Source organism: Macaca fascicularis, chromosome 11 (assembly GCF_037993035.2).
Source record: "Macaca fascicularis isolate 582-1 chromosome 11, T2T-MFA8v1.1".
NCBI lineage: Eukaryota > Metazoa > Chordata > Mammalia > Primates > Cercopithecidae > Macaca > Macaca fascicularis.
The window spans coordinates 83348852-83371429 of record NC_088385.1 but is presented as its reverse complement, the minus strand read 5'-3'; the positions used below and the strand labels follow the sequence as shown (position 1 = coordinate 83371429).

The window sequence follows — 22578 nt, the reverse complement described above, 5'->3', positions numbered from 1 at the left end:
AGTGGGGGAGGGGAGCCAAAGATGATCTGAGGGAGAAAAGAATATTTCTCACAGAACATCTTGTTTAAAGATTTTAGAAGATCAAGGAAATTGGCCTTTGCTAGGAACTGAAAGAGTTCACTGTGACTGGAGTGTTTTAAAAAATATGAGAAAGATAACATTGTGGTATAGGAGGTAGGGACTGGATCATGTGAGGCCTGAGACCATGTTAAGGATTTTGCTTTTTGTCTTCAAATCTCTTGAAAACTATTAGGGGATTTTAAACAAGGGAATGAAATGGTCAGGTTTGAATTGATCTCTCTGGATGCTAAGTGAATAGTGGTTTGGAGGGTGATGAGGGTAGATGCTGGGAGACAGTTTAGTGTATCTATGATTCATCCAAGGGGAGAATCCTGTAGGCCAGTGGTTCTAAAAGTACATCACTTGGGAACTTACTAGAAACGCAGATTATTGGACTCTACCCCAGAGCTATAGAATCAGACACTTTGGGGGTGGGTCTCAGAAATCTGTTTTGGAACAAGCCCTCTAGATGATTATGATGCATCCTAAAGTTTTTAAAACTCTGCTCTAGGTCATTAAGTATATGGTTTTTGAATGCAAGAGGAAGTTCTAGACTGGTGATATGGACAGTACCTGCACTGAAGGTGGTAGTGGAGAGTGTGAGGAAGAGAAGCATCTCTACTAGAATGAAACCCTGAGATAGAGGAGGAGCTAGTGAAAGAGTCAAAGAATTGTTTAAGGAGACAGAAGAACTAAAAGTTCAGGAGAGTCTTTAAAGGGAGGGAGTGGCGAAGTAAGCATTATGCTTTATTTTTTTATGTTTATTTTTATGTTTTGAGATGGAGTTTCACTCTTGTTGTCCAGGCTGGAGTGCAATGGAGTGATCTCGGCTCACCACAACCTCTGCCTCCTGGGTTCAAGCGATTCTCCTGCCTCAGCCTCCCATGTAGCTGGGATTACAGGCATGTGCCACCATGCCCAGCTAATTTTGTATTTTTAGTAGAGACGGGGTTTCTCTATGTTGGCCAGGCAGGTCTTGAACTCCTGACTTCAGGTGATCTGCCTGCCTCGGCGTCCCAAAGTGCTGGGATTATAGGTGTGAGCCACTGTGCCCGGAGTATTTTTATTTTTTTTTATTTTTTGAGACAGAGTCTTGCCATGTCGCCCAGGCTAAAGTGCAGTGGCATGATCTCAGCTCAATGCAACTTCTACCTCCCGGGTTCAAACAATTCTCCCTGCCTCAGCCTCTCGAATAGCTGGGATTACAGGCACTTGCCACCAAGCCCGGCTAATTTTTGTATTTTTAGTAGAGACAGGGTTTTGCCATGTTGGCCAGGTTGGTCTTGAACTCCTGACCTCAGGTGACCTGCCTGCCTCTACCTCCCGAAGTGCTGGGATTACAGGTGTGAGCCACATCAACTGGCCTATGCCCTATTTTTAATGTGATAAAAACTGTTGAAGCAGTATGCATTTACATGTAAATAATTTTTGTTTATTATTATTATTTTTTGAGACAGTCTTGCTCTGTGTCACCCAGGCTGGAGTGCAGTGGCATGATGTTGACTCACTGCAACCTCGGCCTCCTGGGTTCAAGCGATTCTTGTGCCTCAGGCTCTTGAGTAGCCTGGATTACAGATGTGCACCACCACACCCAGCAAATTTTTGTGTTTTTATTGGAGATGGGGTTCACAATATTGGCCAGGCTGGTCTCAAACTCCTGGCCTCATGTGATCCACCTGCCTTGGCCTCATAAAGTGCTGGGATTACAGACATGAGCCACTGCGACTGACCACATCTAAATAATTTTAAAATTGCAAATATTTATTACAAATACTTTCTATTGCTACTGTAGAATTACTATTATGGTGTAAGGAATTGTGCCATCTTCTTGCGTTATGTGTCTTGAGAGAAGCTGGGGCCCTAGGGATAGTAGCCGTTGGTATGAAAGATCAGGAGCTGTGCTCTTTACTCTTTGGTCTACCCTGAGATTATTTGCTATGCTGTGTTTTCTTTTTCTGTTACTATTATGTATCTAAAGGAAAAATGTTTTTAAATGTGTTTTATAACTCAGACTTACTTTTCTTAATTACTTTAACTTGTTAGAATAATTCTAACATGTTAAGGTTTTGTTCTTCTTAAGGGAAGACCACGTTTGATGTGAAAAGTTTCAAGGTTAATCTCAGTTACAAAATAATATATTTGGAGTTGTGTGCATGTGTGTGTGAGAGAGAGAGACACTTAAGCCATTTTGGGATAATTTTCTGTGTGAAATGTGTTTGCTTGCCTTAAGTTTTTTTTTTTTTTTTTAAAAGAAAAATACGATTATTATATCAATGTGTGCTCAATATAAATTCCAGCAGCTATAAAAACTCATTAAGTTGGGTTCTGTTGCCACCACTTTATGTCTGAAATAGCCCACTTTGTTAGCAGTTTGGTGTTATTCTTCTAGATTTCTCTCTCTGTAAACGCACACACACACACACACACACACAGAGACTATATATATTTTTTAAAACAGAACTGTTACTCTATTGTAATGCTGTTTTGCAGTTTTTCTACCGATCAATACATCTTAAATCTAAAAGTCAGATTCCTAATAATTCCTCCCATTGATTGTGTGTATTTTATTCTTAGAACATTAGACTCAAGAGACCTTAGTTCTGGTCTCTTGCCCAGGGATCTTGGACAAGTAGTCACTTAACCCCTCTGTGTTCATTTTGTGATCTCTAAAATTTATGGTTATTGAGAGGTTGACTTGAAGTGTCTTGATAGCTCTAAAATGCTGTTAAGGAATGCCGGGATTTCAAAGGGCAGAGGTTTTCTAGAATTTTATATGAAAAGTAATGATCTCAATCTAGCTGTGAACACTTAAGGGGATAAGGTTTGCCAAGTTAAAAACACAATGATAGGGGGAGGAAGGATGTTAGAAACAAGAATCAAAAAGATAATTTCTTATTTACTGGTATACTCAGCAGGCATGCCTGCTGCTTTTAAGATAACAATGACCTAAAAAAAGAAGCTTCCTTGAAGCTGATTGTTTTCTGAATGAAAATCCAGACTACTTTTTTAGGGGATGTGGGATGAGTATGGGTCTATGTTTGGTTGTACCCGTTGACTGCTCATGGGAAGTTAGACAAATGGGACTTATGGCCTGCTCAGCATTCTTTGAGGGATTGTGCTATCTTCTTGCATAAGTGTCTTAGAAAAGCCGCAGCACTAGGGGTAGTAGCCATTGGTATGAGACCAGGAGCTGTGCTCTTCACTCTTTGGCTTTTTATCGTGAGATTATTTGCTAAGTAAAGTTTTCATGAAAAAACTTAGGAGGGAAAAGCAGTCTTTGAAGAGTTTTTGGGTAAAGGTGTTCATTTTTTGAATTAGCATTGCTGCATTATTAATATTACATTGATTGAAAGATGGCTTTTGTTTTCTTGCTTTCAGTGTCTTAAGTTGCTGATGTTACTTCCTTTTAGTTTTTCGTTTGTATATCCTTTTATTTTTATCTGTTTTTATCTTTGTCCATAGTCTTCTTAGTACACTGACATTTTATACACTCTTATTCTTAAACTTTGGCATTTATTTTTCTAATATTTTCTTGTTACCTTTACATATGTTTAAATTTCTTTGCCCTTTTTGACTTTTTGCTTAAACACTTAAAATTTTTTTCTTATTTTTTCTGCATAGGGTTTTATTAAAGCAGAGACACAAGTGTAAAGAAGAATATTGGGAAAATGAATGACTCCAACAGTGACTTCCCTAGGCAGAGCTTTAATTTAAATTTACTTTTTAAAAAATTGATATCTGTCTTTTTTTTCTCTCTGTGTGGCTGTTGGGTGGCATGGTTCTAAGGTAGGTGGTTCAAAATATAATTCCTACCCTCAGTAAGAGATTCAGGATACTTACCCAGTTTTTTAATAGCAGGCTCTTAGGACTTCTCATTCCTTTTTTATTCCTTTAAATTTTGAACTTCATCCTCAAAGTTCTAATCTTTTTTCTTTTTTTCCTTTTTTTTTGAGATGGAGTCTCGGTGTGTCACCCAGGCTGGAGTGCAGTGGTGTGATCTTGGCTCACTATAGCCTCTGCCTCCCAGGTTCAGCCTCCTGCCTCAGCCTCCCGAGTAGCTGGGACTACAGACATGTGCCACCACAGCTGGCTAATGTTTGTATTTTTAGTAGAGATAGGATTTTACCATGTTGGCCAGGCTGGTCTCAAACTCGTGACCTCTAGTGATCTGCCCACCTTGGCCTCCCAAAGTGCTGGGATTACAGGTGTGAGCCACTGCACTGGGCCTCAAAGTTCTGAATAATATAGATGTCCCATAGACAAACTTCTTACCTTTAAATAAGTTTATTTACAATGATAAAGCCTTTGAATTATACTTAAAGGGCTTGCTCTCATGTTGCCTGTCATCCCGTTAATCATTGTTACCGGTGTTTGATTTAAAATATTTCATAATCCTCATTTAAAAATAATAATGTATAGGTGTGTCACATTCCTAAAATCTCCTTTCAATAAAAACACAAAAGTTAGTGACAGGTCTTGACTAGTGTTTTATTGCTAATCTTATTATTAAGAAGTTTTTTCCAATTTGTGTTTCTTAAAAGAGGAACAAATACACACTTTTAGTGAATATATAGTTAGTGGTTTAAAAAGTATTTAATAGTGTAAAATGCTATCATGAAAAGGAAAATTATTCATGATTCTGAACAATATAACATCAAATTTTTATGTGTTTGTAAATATTTTAGTGACTACATTGATGTATAATATATGGGTTCAAAAAGCAAAAGTCATTAAGGTTATTCTTTAGTCTCTACATTCTCTACTCTGAGTCAAGGTCTCTAATTGGTATGGCCTTAATGTAGATGGAGCAGATAAAACCTTGTTAGCTGACTGTCACTATATAACAGCCTTTTTCAATAAAGAGACTTAAATTGATTTAATCCTGTAGCTTTGTTGTCCTCAGCAAACTCCATTGCTGCTACTGCGTTTAAAGGTATTATTGTCCTTTATTTATTTTATTTTATTTATTTATTTTTTAGAGACGGAGTCTCGCTGTGTTGCCCAGGCTGGAGTGCAGTGGCACGATCTCAGCTCACTGCAACCTCCACTTCCTGGGACCAAGTGATTCTCCTGCCTCAGCCTCCCGAGTAGCTGGGACTACAGGTGCCCGCCACCATGCCCAGCTAATTTTTCTGTTTTCAGTGGAGATGGGGTTTTATCATGTTGACCAGGCTGGTCTTGAACTCCTGACCTTAAGTTATCCACCCGCCTCAGCCTCCCAAAGTGTTGGAATTACAGGCGTGAGCCACCGCACCTGGCCTGTTGTCCTTTAATATTTTATTTCTCATTGTATATTTCTGTACATTTCTCTCATTCAGAGAACTTAATTTGCTCAAGTTATTACTGTAAGATATCTATTATCTTAGTTATCTCTTCCCAGAGATAAGACATTGAAAATAATACTTTTCTGTTCTGTATATGAAACACTGTTCTATATGCAAAATCTTAAGATTTAAGTCAGTTTGCACATCATAACAATGGTAACCCTGCATTCTTTAATTAAACACGTTTAAATGTATAAATGTAAAAACAGTTTAAAATTATAAATGCCCAGGAATCCTGGTCTTGGTCATATTTTGTCTGTTGAAATACAATTTTAGTGTTCTGATACCTTTTAAGTAGTATGCTATGAAATAATTCTTGTTGTAACTGATTAGTTATTTGGGCAGATTTTCTTGTATCTTATTTTCCAAATACCAATCATTTATAGAAATCAGACTTTGCAAAATGTAAAGGCTTTCATAGTTTCAGAAGCACAGGGACAGCTGCGCAGCAAGTCCATATGTTGCTTAGCTGTAATTATATTTTAATAATTATAATTATTTTTTTTCTTTTGGGAAGAACTGTGGCTAACCTCCAAGAGACTGAAGCTGGTAATTGTGAGCGTTCTCTTTCTTTAAGTACAAAGATAGAACTTTTTATTTTTCTCTGTTTTAAACGGTTGAATATATTTATCGTGTATCATAGCATCCCCTGGAAGTTACATTTCTGGGTCCTACTGTAACATTTAAATGAATGCTTGCGTCAGATGGGAAGATTACTCTTTTTTTTTTTTTTTTCCTGATACTCCCATATATGGATTTGGTGCCACAGGCATGCTAATTTTGCCATCTCCTGCATATGACTTGCTCTTTTCCGCCTCCGTTCTTCTGCACGGTACAATTCCCTCCACCTGTAGGTCTCTCCTTCCTTTCTACCCATTTCCTTTTCTCTTTTCAAAAGTGACATGTTAAGATAATTTCCTCTAGAAATTCTTTCAGGATTTATTCCATGTAACTTTTACTTATTTTCTTTGCTTCACCTTAACACTTACCATGGGTAGATACAAATTCAACTAATATGAATTGTGTTGCTGTAATTTACCAACATACATAATGTTAAGTAGTACAGTGATAAGATTAACTGTCTCATCTATTTTTCACAGCTATCCTGTGAGTTATTCCCATTTTACAGGCAAAATTAAATAAATTATCTCAGTTACACTCTTAGTTTTAGTTGTGCTAGATTTTTTTTTTTTTTTTTTTGGTATTTTTAGTATTTAGTTTTTAGTATTTTTAGTATTTAGTATTGGGTATTTTTAGTTTCACCATGTTGGCCAGGCAGGTCTCTAACTCTTGACCTCAGGTGATCTGCCCGTCTCGGCCTCCCAGAGTGCTAGGATTACAGGTGTGAGCCACTGCGCCTGGCCTAGTTGTGCTAGATTTTTAATGTGTTTTCTGATTTTAAATATTGCTACTTAAACAGCGTCATTTTGCCTTTCTCTACTTCTGTAGTCTTTCCTGCTTTCCACCTCTCACCCCACCAATATCACTTAAAAAAATACTAAAAAAAACCCAAACTACTTTATTCAAGTATAATTTACACCTGAATAAAATGAACCCATTTTAAGTACATAGTTCAATTCATTTTGACAAATGTATACGCTCATGTTACTGCTACCACAATTTAGATATAGAACTTTCCATCAGTCCCCAAAATTCTCTTGTGCCCCTTGAACTTAATCTTTCCCTTTCCTATTCTATGTCAGACAATGACTGATTCAGGTTCTGTTACTGTGGATTGCTTTTGTCTGTTCTAGGATTTCATATGAACGGAATCATAGAGTATGTACTCTTGTCTGGTTTATTTTGCCCTGCATATTTTTGATATTATTCCTTTTTATTTTGGAATAGTATTCTATGGCATAGGAATATTACTACAGTATTGTAATGAATGTCTAATTTGTTTATCCATTCATCTTTTGATAGACATTTGACTTGTTTGTAATTTTCAGTTATTGTAAATGAAGCTATTATGAACATCCATGTACAAATTTTTGAGTGGACATGTTTCCATTTTTCTTTGGTAAATATTTAAGAATAGCTATACCAATTTGCATCTCACCAGCAATATATGAGAGTTCCAGTTGCTCCCCTTCTCATCAACACTTACATTTTCAGTTACAAAAATTTAATTAACCTTCTAGTGGTTGTGTAGTAGTATCTCATTGTGGTTTTTCATTTGCATTTCACTGATGACCATGGTAGTAAGCATCTTTTCTTGGATTTATTAGCCATTTGTATTTTTTTAATAAATTGTTTAAATCTTTTATTCATTTAAAAAATTGTTTTCTTATTGATTTTAAGGTTCTTTATATAGTCAGAATCTGAGTCATTTGTCTAATATATGTATTGTGCATATTTTCTAACAGTTTATGTCTTGTCTTTTTAAAATTAAACTTTTTAAAGGGAAGTAATTTAATTTTTTTAAATTTAGCATATCTGCATTTTTTTTCATGGTTTGTATTTTTTGCATATCAATAATTTTTTGTCTACAAATTTTTATTTTCCCATTTTTATTCTAGAAGTTTTATAATGTTGGCTTTTGTTTTTACATTTGTGATTCATTTTGAGTTAATTTTCGTTTAGTATAAAAGCCAGGCTGCTGTGGTTTTTGTTGTTTTTAATGACCATCCAGTTTTTACTGACAGTATTTGCTTTTTCCCAATGAGTTTCCTTGGCACTTTTGTTGAAAATTAATTGACTCTGTTTATGGATCCATTTCTAGACTCCTTATTCTATTCTATTGATAAATGTGTGGTATGCTAGTACCACATTATTTTGATTATTTTTGTAAGTTTTGAAGGTAGTGTAAATCTTCCAACCCAACATCATCTCGGAAGGAGTAAAAAAACTTTGCATAGTTTACTCTGTTGACCTCATTGGTTGTGTGTATGTGTTGCTAATTTTTGTTTTTCATTTGTTTCTTTTTGTGAGTTTCTGCTTTCCAAGATGTTGCCACCACCAGGGACTTTCTGCTTGTGATTTTCCAATGCAGATATTGTATATACTAAGGAAGAAGCAAAGTACTTTCAGCTAGTCAGAAGGAATTAGACAGCAATTGGTATTCTTCTTTAGCCCGTTATTGGTAGTAAGCAACTCTAGATTCCAATAGTATATGATTTTTGAGAAGGTCAGTAAATTGGGGTTGCAGCAACAAAAGTGTATACCAGAAGCCCAGTGTTTAAATACCAAGTCTGATACTTGACAGGAAATGAAATTGTAACACTTTTCAATTTAAAATTGTGTTTCTTTTCCTTCTTCTCCCATTCTTTAACAGAAACATTCCTATCCTTGCCTGAAAAAGTCTTTTGCAGGAACATTTGAGGTACTGTAATGGCAGTTGCCAAACTAGTGTGTGCTAATTGGGAACTTGTTGAATTGAAGAAAAATGTTAGATAAAAATTGCATTTAATTTTGTTTCTAACTACATATAAATGGACATTTAAAAAATCTCATTAATGAATACAGTTCTTGGTTTCAAAATAGCACTCAGGTATTTTTCCCTTCTTAAACCACTTTAGTTTACAGTAAAAATATTAGGAGAAAAGGTAAAATGTAGCATATTCAATTATAATATTGATTGCATATGAGTATTTTATTTCATATGTATTTTTTGGTCTTTCCAATTAAATTGTGTTCTTTCCTAGATAGGGATTTTATCTTCTGTTTATTTTGCCTCATTTCTCACATACTGGAAATGACGATGGATGTTGGTTATGTGCTGGAATTAACTTGTTTTGGTGAATAGTAAGTCCCAGGCCATAGTAGGAATATAGATGTATTTATTTTCCTACTGAAATCACATTTCTTCTTTGAAAGACATTTCTAATCTTTGCACTTAATACAGCTTAGAATTTTGGATAATCGGTAGGTAATGAGGTGGAGATGAGGGTAATAGTCTCATTTGAGCGCTTGAGTTTCCCCCCTTTAAGTTGTTGATATAGACTGATCGTGGTCAAGTGCTTTCGGAGGGCTGGTCATCACTTGTTTGTGTCTGCTCCTGTATTTGCCTCATAAAGACTTCAGTGGATTGCAAGATCAGTCAGACAAATGGAAATATCAGCCAGCTGCTCAAATAGATATTTTTAGAAATGTTTTTCTTCTTAGTCCTAATCATGTAGTTTACCACAAATCCTTCATTTTGATAGTGGGTAAGAAGAAATGAAGCAGGAGCTCCAGAGAAGGCACCTTGAGTAGTAGGATCCAAATGAAAATTGAAGAAGAGATTCCTGAGTAAACATTTTTTTCTCCTTATGATTATTATCAAAACCTGGACTTAAAAAAAAAACCTGGACTTGGATATGGTTATAGGATAGGTCTCATGTAATGCAGTTTAAAAACCTAGCAAGAAACACATAAATGAATACTATGCTATTGTATTTTTTTTCTTATGGTAGGATACATGGTGTTTTAAAATGTTCTAGGTCTGACATTGATTTCACTTTTGTAGATTCATTTAAAAATATTTTGAAGTTAATTTTTATTTTATTTCCTTATTCAAAGGTAGACTATTTTAGTTACAAATGTCTGAAATAGTACCTATATTAATTAAGGGTTTTTTGGTTCAAGTAAGAGAAAGCTTTGGGTAACTTAAATGATTTGCTAGGATGATAAACTCATTTTCTTCAAAGATGAAGAATGGAGTTTTAGAAATAATAGACATTTGAATAGCTTTAGGGATCTAGAGAGCAGAAAGCAACAATCTTTGTGGAGCCCCCATTAGGATAGTTTTTTTTGTGATTGTTTTTCATTCACGTGATCACTCTGCTCATGATTCACATTTCTCGAGAGAGAGAGACAGACAGATACAGACTGATTGGTCTGGCTCGGATTTTTTTGTCCACTCTTTTTGCTAGGAGAGCGTGGAGTACCAAGATAGCATATGTTGGAGGAGGGATGTTCCTTTCCCAAAAGAAGATCAAGGTGGATGTTATCAGAGGAAGGGGAAATGGGTCTGGACAGGTTAAAACAAAAATCCAGTACTGCTATAGTTTCTAGGTGGATATAACATTTTAAAATATCTTATAATACAATATTAACTTCATTGGCTGAACCCAAGCCTTTCAGCCTTTATAGATTTGCCATGATCATAATACATATAAGCATTCATTGTATTCATTATTAATTACTTTGTAGATTCAGTGTGTGATGAAGGGAGATGATTTTATGATTTTTAACAAATATAAAGTGAAATAATCTAGTTTTGCTATGTTTAAGCAACATCAAATAATTCTGCTTAAAATAGATAATTTTTAGTGATTTTTTTTTTCACTATGGTGTTTTCTTAAATATATTAAGTGCTTTTCATTTTCTGATACCACCTAGTTTAATTGGGGTGAATATCAGAAATTAAAATATTTCAGCTTAAGGAGCACCGGTTTTTTTCTCTTCTTAGAGAAGATAGTGCCTCAGATACAGTCCACAACAAAAAAATTTTGTTTAAAAAAAAATTTTTTAAGGAACAGATTTGTCAGTTTCTGTGTATTTTTTGGCCTTTTTTTCTTTTCTTTTCTTTTTTTTTTTTTGAGGCGGGGTCTCTCTTTGTCGTCCAGGCTGGAGTGCAGTGGTGCCATCTCGGCTCACTGCAAGCTCCGCCTCCTGGATTCACGCCATTCTCCTGCCTCAGCCTCCCAAGTATCTGGGACTACAGGCGCCCGCCACCACGCCAGGGTAATTTTTTGTATATTTAGTAGAGACGGGTTTCACCGTGTTAGCCAGGATGGTCTCTATCTCCTGACCTCGTGATCCGCCTGCCTCGCCCTCCCCGCCCTCCCAAAGTGCTGGGATTACAGGCGTGAGCCACCACGCCCGGCCTTTTGGTTAATTTTTTTTTTTTTTAGTGCCCAGTACTCAATTACTATACCTTCAAAACTAAACTATTACTGTACCTTCAAGACTACTGGATTTGTTAAGTTTTACTACATGGCCTGTTAATTCAGTTATCCCTCCCCCCACCCACCCATGTTGAGGGCTTTCAATTGTTTCCTGTTTGTGTATACACAATACTCTTCACATATTGTCACAATTTGATACATCTTATTAATATTTTTCTCTCTCCTTATTCTCCGTTTCTTAAAATCCATGTGGGTTTGCCAAAAAGGTGCCTGTAGAAATGTACAAACAATTGGTCTGAAGGGACTAGTTTTTATAACCTAGTTGTACCTAACTTGAATGATGGAGGGAAAACTTTATTACCATTGAATTACTGAAAGTCACATTTAGATTGCTGATCTGCTTGGAAGCTAAGAAAAGGAGAATGGTGTCACTTAAGTAACACAACTTGTTTTTCTTTGTGCTTGTTTTATGATACTAATTGAGTCATAAAAGGTGATACAATGACTTTAAAAATCACTCTGGCCGCGTGCAGTGGCTCACGCCTGTGATCCCAGCACTTGGGGAGGCCAGAGGCGGGCGGATCACGAGGTCAGGAGATCGAGACCATCCTGGCTAACACGGTGAAACCCCATCTCTACTAAAAAAATACAAAAAACTAGCCGGGCGAGGTGGCGGGCGCCTGTAGTCCCAGCTACTCGGGAGGCTGAGGCAGGAGAATGGCGTAAACCCGGGAGGCGGAGCTTGCAGTGAGCTGAGATCAAGCCACTGCACTCCAGCCTGGGCGACAGAGCAAGACTCCGTCTCAAAAAAAAAAAAAAAAAAAAAAAAATCACTTCTGATGGTTTTATAAGGCAATTTTCCCTGCTCTTGCTCACTCTTCTCTCTCCTGCCACCATGTGAAGAAGGTCCTTGCTTCCCCTTCGCCCCTAGCCATGATTGTAAGTTTCCTGAGGCCTCCTCAGCCCTGTGGAACTGTGAGTCAAACTCTTTTCTTTATAAATCACCCAGTCTCAGGCAGTTCTTTATAGCAGTGTGAGAATGAACTAATACAATGGTACTATAACATTTAATAAAAATAATAGTGATGGCAATTTATTATGTATATAGTTGGGTTCATTTATGTAGTTCATTGATGAGAATTTACATTGTTTCTGAAGTGGAAGATCTTCAGCCTAATACTCCTTTGTTACGTCTTCCGGGAAGTGAATTAAGCCTTCATGCCTTTATTGCTTTATTATACTGTAAAGAATCTGTTTGCTTGATGATAAAGTTAGCTCCTCATCTCTGCCAGTCCGCAATTCTTTTTTTTTTTTTTTTGAGGCGGAGTCTGGCTGTCTTGCCCAGGCTGGAGTGCAGTGGCTTGATCTCAGCTCACTGCAAGCTCCGCCTCCCGGGTTCACGCCATTCTCCTGCCTCAGCCTCCCGAGTAGCTGGGACTACAGGCGCCCGCCACCTCGCCCGGCTAGTTTTTTGTATTTTTTTAGTAGAGATGGGGTTTTACCGTGTTAGCCAGGATGGTCTCTATCTCCTGACCTCGTGATCCACCCGTCTCGGCCCCCCAAAGTGCTGGGATTACAGGCTTGAGCCACCACGCCCAGCCCGCAATTCTTAAGTGTTTAAGGAGCACCTACTGTGATAGGCACCTACTGTGGTAGGCACTCTTCTAGGTATTGGGAATACCTGACTGAACAAAACAAACTACTTATCATAGAGCACTTCTATTTGGGGATATAATATACTATACTTATATTTGGGGATATAGACAAACGTGTGTGTCAGGTGTTAAGTGTCTTGGAGAAAAAAGTAGTTGGTAAGAAGGTAAATAAAAGAATGGGAGGAGGCAAGTTGCTATTTTGCTATTTGTAGCTAGGATGGTCAGGGAAGATCTATTTGATAAAATGGCATTTAAACAAATAAACCTGGAAGAAGTGAGAGAGTGAACCTGAAGGAAGAGTGTTTTAGGCAAAGAACAGCAGATACAAAAACCTTATGGAGGCTGGGTATGGTGGCTCACAGCTGTAATCCTAGCACTTTGGATGACTGAGGAGGGAGGATTGCTTGAGGCCAGGAGTTCAAAACTAGCCTTGGCAACATAGTGAGACTTCTCTACAAAAAAAGAAAAAAAAATTAGCCACGCCTGGTGGCACACGCCTATAGTTCTTACTATTTGGGAGGCTGGGCAAGGCTGAGGATCCCTTGTTTCCAAGAGTTTGAGATTATAGTGAACTATGATCTTGCCACCGCACTCCTGCCTGGGCAACAGAATGAGACCCTGTGTCTAAAAAGAAAAGAAAAGAAAAAAAAAATGTGGAAATCTGCTTGACATGTTAAAGGAATCATAGAGGCTCTTGGAGATGGTGCAGAATGAGCAATCAGCATATTACTTCACCACTCTGTGCCTTTGTGTTTTCATTTTGAAAATGGGGCTATAGTGAAAAATTACTTGCTTTATAGGGTTTATATGATGACTACATGATATAATAATGCATTTAAAGCGACTAGTAATGTGTCTTCGAATATAAAGTGGATCATGTTTCTGCCTTGTACAGGCTTTTCGTTGGTTTCCTCTTTCACAGTGAATAAAATCCAGACTCTACTGTCTCTGGAGCCTTATCTCGGATAGTTCTCCTCGTTGCTTACTATACTTTAGCCATGCTGAACTTTGAATAATGAGCCTATTCTCATCTCGAGTCTTCTTCCCCACCAACTTCTTCAGTTCTTCGCAGAAAGGGTTTCAATGATGTATTCAGATATAGATCTGCTGTTTTAATAGAAAGCCAAATGAACAGTGGCTTAAATAAGATTTTTTTTTTTTTTTTTTTTCCTGTTTTGTAGTAGCAGGTAGGTAATCCAGAGCTGGGATGACGCTGCTATTCTAAGGCAAATACAAATGGTTAGTTGCTTCATGGTTTAGAGGCTCAAAAGGTTTCAGCTGGGTTTCTTAATCTGTCATACCTTCTAAGCTTTGATTAGGTTTCTACAAATCCACTCCCCAACTGATTTGTTTTTGGAAGGGTATAGTAACAAGTGCCCAAGAAGGGAAAAATAGCAAGGATTCCAGTTTTCTTAAATTTATTTTTCTGAAGCTTCAGCATTGTCTTGTATTTTCCTTGTAGTATGCACCTTAATATCCTAGTTCAGTTTCTGATTGTTAGTTCATAACGCTTTAAAAAATTGTTGTTCCTAGTCAGAAACCCTTAGTATAAGAAACAGCTTAGAATCCTTAATGTTTCTCACATTTGAAATTCATGATGGTATTTTAGCTTTGGCATAGTTAAAAAAACCTAAGATTGAAATGAAGTAGTGACATAATAACTTCTTACTGCTTTTTCAGAGGTAGACCACACTTCCCCTGTTTTGGACTTTGGTCTCCTTAGTTCATTCTGGCATAAGATTGTGTTATAGCTTGAGAGGAGGTTGGAGGAAGTGAAAAATGTGATGGAATTTTAAAGTTTCTATACTTTACTTATTTTTATTTTTTTTGAGACAAGGTCTCCCTCTGTTGCCCAGGCTGGAGTGTAGTGGTGCCTTTATAGCTCATCGCAACCTCTGTCTTCTGGGCTCAAGTGATCGTCCCACCTCAGCCTTCCCTAGTAGCTATCTATATCTATAGCTGTAGCTATATCGTTGTGTGTGTGTGTGTGTGTGTGAAATTCTATTACACTTCCTTGTCTTTTTTGGCTTTCTATGTTGATGCGACAACTATCTTTTACTTTTAGGATGTACCCTTTCTACAGTACTCACTTGATTCGTTTAATTTCTGAAGCGTTTCAGGTGATGATTAACTTCATTGCAGAAGCATTTGGTTATTAAGACTGGATTCGACAAGGCATGATTTATTTATAAAAGGATTGTTCACATTGTCTAAAAGCACATAGAAAAAATTCTAATTACAACTAACTGTCATTTACAAGAGTGAAGTTTCTTAGAAATGGCTTGTGAATCATAATTTCATCTTCTGTTATTAATAATACTCCTTTTTTTTTTTTTTTTTAAAGAGATGGAGTCTCGCTCTGTAGCCCAGCCTGGAATGCAGTGGCCTGAGCCTCCTCCTCCTGGGTCCCGGTTCAAGCAATACTCCTGCCTCAGCATCCTGAGTAGCTGAGATTAGAGGCATGCGCCACCATGCCCAGCTAATTTTTGTATTTTTAATAGAGATGGGATTTCACCGTGTTCGTCAGGCTGGCTTGAACTCCTGACCTTGTGATCCGCCTGCCTAGGCTTCCCAAAGTGCTGGGATTACAGGTGTGAGCCACCATGCCTGGCCAACAATAATACTTATATATTAAAAGGCGAAATGCTACAGGGGTTTGTATTTGGTAGCAGTTAAGTAGACAGGGATAAACAGACAATTGGAAGACAACTCTTTATTGATTTCTTGCCTTTCTGCATATCTTATAAGTAAAGCCGTGACTGCCTGTTACTTTAGACTGTCTTTTCAAGAATGTTTATCTAGTGAGCAGCCTTGGAAGATAATGAAAGTATTTTCCTCCTTAGGAAAAGAAAAGGCAGTCATTCTTGCTGTCCATTATGAAATATTTGGGTTCCCTAAGCTCAGGACTCTTCTGTATTGCAACTCACTGTTTTTTGTAGGCATTTCCCTGGGCTTGCCTTGGTATGGATAAGATAATTTAGATAACTAGAAAAGCTAGGAGAGTATTTAGAACATGTAGGATTCTCCAAACTGATGGCTTTACAAATGTTTTAAATTTTGCTTCACTTTAAAGAACTACCCGTAGAGCTCTCAGACCCGTGTATTATAGCTGTGGTTTAAGCAAGGAAGATAAGTAATTCTAATTGACAGATTTATACTCAGTGATAAGGCCTTCCATCAAAAGATTTGGAGATATATGTGTATTTCAATTGTAATAAAATATTTAACATACTGTTTTGGTTTCCTACTTGAACTGATTTTTCTTTTGAAGAACTGAATTTCTGCTGTTTAGGTAGGATAAAAATATTTTAATTGAAGTTAAAAAACCTTAGAAAACTGTAATTAATGTACTTTATTGATTGGTTGTGATTATTGTAAGTTGCCTCATGTTGCTGCCCCCCAAACCCAGCCCACCACCCTCCTTAATTTATTACTCTAAAGACAGGTCCTAATATGGACCTTAAAGTTGGGGTGGTACCATATACCTATTCTTTTGCATTTCAGTGATTATGTCAGTAGTATATAGATAGAAGGTAAAACTGCTGGCTGTTAGATTGTACAATATTAGAATTTTAAGGAGTCTCAATAATTGATATTTTAGCCTCATAATTTTACTTATGAGGAAACTGAGGTCCAGAGATGTAAAGTGGTCCACAACTAGTTCTCAATAGAGCTATGGACTTAAAAATGAGATTTACTGGCCGGGTGTGGTGGCTCGCACCTGTAATCCCAGCCTTTTGGGAGGCCAAGAGAGTGGATCACCTAAGGTCAGGAGTTCGAGACCAGCCTGGCCAACATGGTGAAACCGTGTCTGTACAAAAATACAAAAATTAGCTGGGCATGGTGGTGCACGCCTGTAATTCCAGCTATTTGGGAGGCTGAGGCAGGAGAATTGCTGGAACCCGGGAGGCAGAGGTTGCAGTGAGCCGAGATTGTGCCACTGCACTAGCCTGGGTGACAGAGGGAGACCCTGTCTCAAAAAAAAAAAAAAAAAAGAGATTTGCTGATAGCAACTATAATATTTGTGTATCTCCTCATGCTACATCAGCACCGGAAAAGTGAATGACTTGAGAATGTATATTTCATGAGGATAAGACAGTGTGGTTGTATGAAATGACTTTAGTACATTGATGAACATTTGTAATTTTTACAGTTATATATCATATATTAGAAAATATGCAACTTTTGGCTTAAGCCAGTAATTAATGGATTTTATTAGTTGAGGCTAATCAAAGTTAAAGGCCAGTAAAAAAAATTAAGTAACTGTGCTAGTAGTGCATAGCAAAAGTTATGAATTTGGTACACTGACTACTGAGAAATGTTGATATGGGAGAAATCATTAAATTCATAACTGGCGGCATAAAGTATGTGGCTGATGGAGAAATAAACATTTGAAAAGCGTTCAATTAATACTTTTGTGCTATATATCAATAAATAGAACCTACTGATACAATTATTTTCTATTAATGGAAACATTTTTTAAATGTATACATCTGTTTTCTCCTCCTGGATTGTTTAAAACGTCTGTCATAATAAATGTAGTACTCTATGTAGAAATTTGTTTCAAGGTTCTGTGAATTAAAATTGAAGTAGTGTGTATAAGAACAGTTAGCAGAAATGGAAAGCAACACAAATGAACTTTTCATGTACAACTTACACTGAAGTCCACAACTCTTACCTATGTGTATATCCAAGTAACCACAAGTGAAGATGTAGACTATTTCCAGCACCCCAGTAGACTTTCCTGTGCTCCTTTGTAGTAACTCTCCCTTCAAGGATAAGCACCTAGAACAATGGTTGGCACATAGTAGGTATTCAAAAATATTAGTTCAGTGAAATAAATGAAGTCTTAATATCTTACATAATTGAGTGGATTCTTTGTACATTACAGTTTTTACCTTTGTAGTTTTCCTTTTGTTTTTATTTTTGTAAATGTTTAAAATGTTATTACATTTGGGGACATTTTTATGCTCCCTCAAAGATAAGTTATTTCTTCATGTATGAGATAAATATTCAATTTTCAGTTCCTCTCTCCAATAATTTGAAGTTAAAATTTGTAATATTTGATCTGCAGTTAATTTTGTTGTGGTCATAAGTTTTTTTCCCCCAATTTGAGAGTAGACGTTTTAAAGTTCAGATAAATCAATTATCAGTTGTTTGGAGCATGTCTATCTACAGTGTTACCATTTATGCATAATGAATATTACTCTTACCCCAAATTACATATATTCTGTGTCACACACCAGTAATTAATCTCACATTTAGTTTTGAACATTCTTTGACTTATTACATAAGTAATGGTCATGTCAAATAAATATCTGGTAAAAATATCGCATACTCCTTTTCCTCACTTTTTTAAAAGGACTTTCAGAGATTGTGTTACTTTATGTGTATATTTTTCTGTTTACTCTTTTTCATATATAAACTCTGTATAAATATTATCCTCTAAAATATCAGGAAAATTTCTTAATGACATAAAATATCTAGCATATGTTCAAATAATTCTGATTGAGAAATTTTTTAAAATTTATTTGTATCAGGATTCAAACAAGGTCTATACACCTCAGTGGTTAGTATGCCTCTCAAGTATCTTTTAAGCCATAGGTTTCCCTGGTTTTTACCCCGCTTTGTGTTTATTTGTTAAAGAAGCCTAGTTGTTTTGTAGTTTACCACAGCCTGGAGTTTGCAAATTAATCACCATGTGTTTTTTAAAATTGTCATTATGGCTGGGCGCAGTGGCTCACGCTTGTAATCCCAGCACTTTGGGAGGCCAAGGCAGGCAGATCACCTAAAGTCAGGAGTTCGAGACCAGTCTGGCCAACATGATGAAACCACGTCTCTACTGAAAATAAAAAAATTAGCTGGGCGTGGTAGTGTGCACCTGTAATCCCAGCTACTTGGGAGGCTGAGGCAGGAGAATCACTTGAACCTGGGAAGCGGAGATTGCAGTGAGCCAGGATTGTGCCACTACACTCCAGCCTGGGCAACAAAGCAAGACTCTGTCTCAAAAAAAAAAAAAAAAAAAAAAAAAAAAGAAAAAGAAAAGTAATTACTTCTCTAGTCTTGATATGAATTGTTTGATTTTCTTTTCTTTTTTCTTTTTGCCAAAAAAAAAATTCACAGTGGTATATACTTTGTATCAGGAAGTGTATAATACCTGGTTGTCCTTTCTGTGTTTTCAAAACAAAAGCAGCACTTTGCAATTATTATACCCATTTTTCAGGATTTGTGTGAAGATCAGTGATGGTGTATGGAAAGCATTTGGGAAAGGCCTGGCCATTTTAAAAAAGATTTAATTGCTCTTACTACTCTTACTTGGTTTTCCTAGTTAAAATTTTAGTTGTACTCTCGGTAGTTATAGGATGCTAAAAGGCCAGCAGAGTTGAAATTATCACCTCCTAACAAATAACTTATAATCTTCTGAAGACTTAAATTTGTACATAGTTTTTCTATGAAATTTTTGTGCCTGCTATTATATTGCTTTCATAGACAGTTTTTAATTTAGGATTATAGTTTGGTGCCTGTGGACATTTTTATTCCTATATCTTGTTTATCTCCAATTTTGTTTATTATGAGAACAGTCTGTTAACAACATATTAAAGGATTTATTCACCTTAGTGCCATTTTTTCTCTTTCCTCCATTCTTCGTTGTTTATGTATGTACTTTAAATGATTCTAATTCATAGCACTTATATACTGTATTTCATTTTCTAAAAGAGTTAACGTATAATCTGTTTTCCATATTGTTTTATAGTCATGGTAGTCTTTTAAAGTGAGGTTATGCTTTGCCATTGAGATTTGTCATATTCATGATTTCTTTGTTTTTTTGAGTTAAATGAAGAGTTATATTGGCCTTTAATGCTATTTAAGTTTTCTTTTTCTTGGAAGTGAGTACATGGATGTCTAAGTCTGCTTGGGCTGCTGTAACAAAATACTATAGACTAGATGGCTTAAACAACACATTTATTTTCTACGTTTCTGGGGGTTGGAAAGTCTGAGAGCAGGGTGCCAGCATGGTCAGGTTCCAGTGAGGGCCCTCTTCCTGGCTTGCAGACAGTTATCATCTTGCTGAGTCCTCACATGGTGGAAACCGAGAGGGGAAACAAGCTCTTTTGTATCTCTTCTTATAAGGGCACTAATCCCAGCATGAGCGCTCCACCCTCATGACATGATTACCTCCCCAAGGCCCTATCTCCACATGTCATCACATTGGGGATTGATTAGGATTTCAACATGTGAATCTTGGAGAAGACACAAATACTGGAGATGACATAAATATTCAAGTTCATAGCAGTGAGGAATTGGCTTTTTATAAAATACCTGTTGTTTAAGGGCCCTAAATTTTCCCTTTGACTCTATGGATAGCTGCTACGTTCTCTGTGAACTCCACCCTATTCTTCCATTAGCCTTGGTTTCAGGGAAGAGGAATACTTTAGAAATGTGGAAAGAACAAAACAGTAAACTCTCCTTCCCTACTGCCCTTTAAATTTTGTTTTCCTCTAAAAAATATAAAAATAAGTTTATGGTTAATTTTTGAGCAGATAATATCGGTGAACACGGTAGAAATAACAATTTCTTACTGGAAATTCTAGATAGGAACCAGGCTGGGCATGGTGGCTCATGTCTGTAATCCTATCACTTTGGGAAGCTGAGGCGGACAGATCACTTTATCCCAGGAGTTAAAGACTAGTCGAGGAAACAGGGCAAGACCCCGTCCCTACAAAAAATACAAAAATTAGTCAGGCGTGGTGGTATGCACTTGTAGTCACAGCTACTTGGGAGGCTGAGGTAGGAGGATCACTTGAGCTCATTCACGGTGAGCTGAGATCATGCCATTGCACTCCAATCTGGGTGGCAGTGACATCTTACCTCTAAATAAATAAATAAAGATAGGAATTTGCTATATTTTAGTACTTTAAATACTATTGGCTTAGGACCTTGTCTATCTGTTATATGTCTTAGTTCATTTTGTGTTGCTATAAAAGAATACTTGAGGCTTGGTGATTTATAGAGAAAAGATTTGGTTTGTTTAGCTCATTATTCTTCAGGCTGTACAAGAAGCATGGCATTGACATCTGCTCAGCTTCTGGTGAGAGCTTTGGTGCCACATCAGAAATGACAGAGAAGGTCAAAGGGAAAGCAGGCACATGTGAAGAGATACCAAACCTAAAGGGTGTCCTGGCTTTATAGCAACACACTTTACTGGGAACTGACTTATTCCCTTGAGAACTCATTCCATCTTCCCAGAGTGAGAACTCACTACTGAGAGAATGGCACCAAGATATTCATGAGGAATCTGTCCCCATGATCCTAAGGCCTCCCACTGGGGCCACCTGTCAATACCACCCCACTAGGGATCAAATTTCAAAATGAGATTTGGTACAAACCATATCTAAACCATAGTACCATATGACTGTTTGTTTTTTCATTTTTTGGATTTTATTGAAGCACCTTTTTTCTCTTTTAAAACTTTGAGTTCTAGAACTAGTTAATTCATGAGTTGTTCTTGTAGTCTAGTTTACTTCAAAGATTAACTTATTAGAAGGAAAGACAGGTTCATTTATTCACAAATGAGATGAGATCATTAATTTTAAGTGACTCAATGTGAATAACCAGCACATCATGGAAGGGGATCACAGCGTTATAATTGATTTCATTCTAAATGGCACCAGACCAATTTGTTGTGTTTGAGGCAAGTTGATATGTCCTCAATCTGATCTCTAATTGTGTATTTCTAGACAGAAAAATTTTACTTTTTTTCCCAATTATTTTATTATGGTAAAATAAATCATCTTAAATCATCTTAACCATTCTTCAATGTAAAGTTCATTGGTATTATGTATATTTATATTGTACAAACATCAGTATCATCCATTTCCAGAACTCTTTATCTTGCAGAATTGAAACTATATGTCCATTAAACAATAACTCTCCATTCTCCCCTCTTCCTGTCCCCTGGCGATCATCATTCTACTTTCTGTCTCTACAATTTTGGCTATTGTAGAGACATCATAAAAGTGGAATCATAGAGTATTTGCCTTTTTGTGACTGGCTTATTTTATTTAGCATAATGTCCTCAATGTCCATTGATGGTGTAGCATATGTCAGAATTTCCTTCCTTTTAAAGGCTGAACAATATTCCATTGTATGTATATACCACATTTTGCTTATACATTCACTTGTTTATGGGTTGCTTCCACATTTTAGTTACTATGAATAATTCTGCTGTGAACATGGGTGTACAGATATCTCTTCAAGACTCTACTTTCAGTTCTTTTGTTTGCTTACCTAGAAGTGGAATTGCTGGATCATCTAGTAATTCTGTTCTTTAATCTTTTGAGGAACCATCATACTGTTTTCCACGTGGCTGTACCATTTTACATTCCCACCTGCAGGGCACACAAGTTCCAGTTTCTCCACAGAGCATACATCACTTTTTAATACACTTATTTTGGTAGAGAGAAACATTAGTCTTGTTATTTACGTCCCTTTATAGTCACAATATGTTTGTATAATTAGGAATTGAGTTTTGACTGTTGTCAAAACCCAAGGTATGTGTTTTGAACAGTTGAGAGTATTATTATTCACACTATGCTGAGTGATGAGTTAGTGGGTGTAAGAAAGATTTGGACCCTGCTGTTGGATTCTTAAAATACAAGAAGTGCTTTTAGGAAGAAAATGGCTGGATAAGTAAGGTGATGGAAATAA

At 36.7% G+C, this 22578-nt stretch overlaps 1 protein-coding gene across 17 annotated transcripts in view; it reads left to right on the top strand.

The window, feature by feature from the left end:
- The window catches only part of OSBPL8 (oxysterol binding protein like 8), a 216990-nt gene that overhangs the window by 17010 nt on the left and 177402 nt on the right, over positions 1-22578 (top strand). The window lies entirely within an intron of this gene.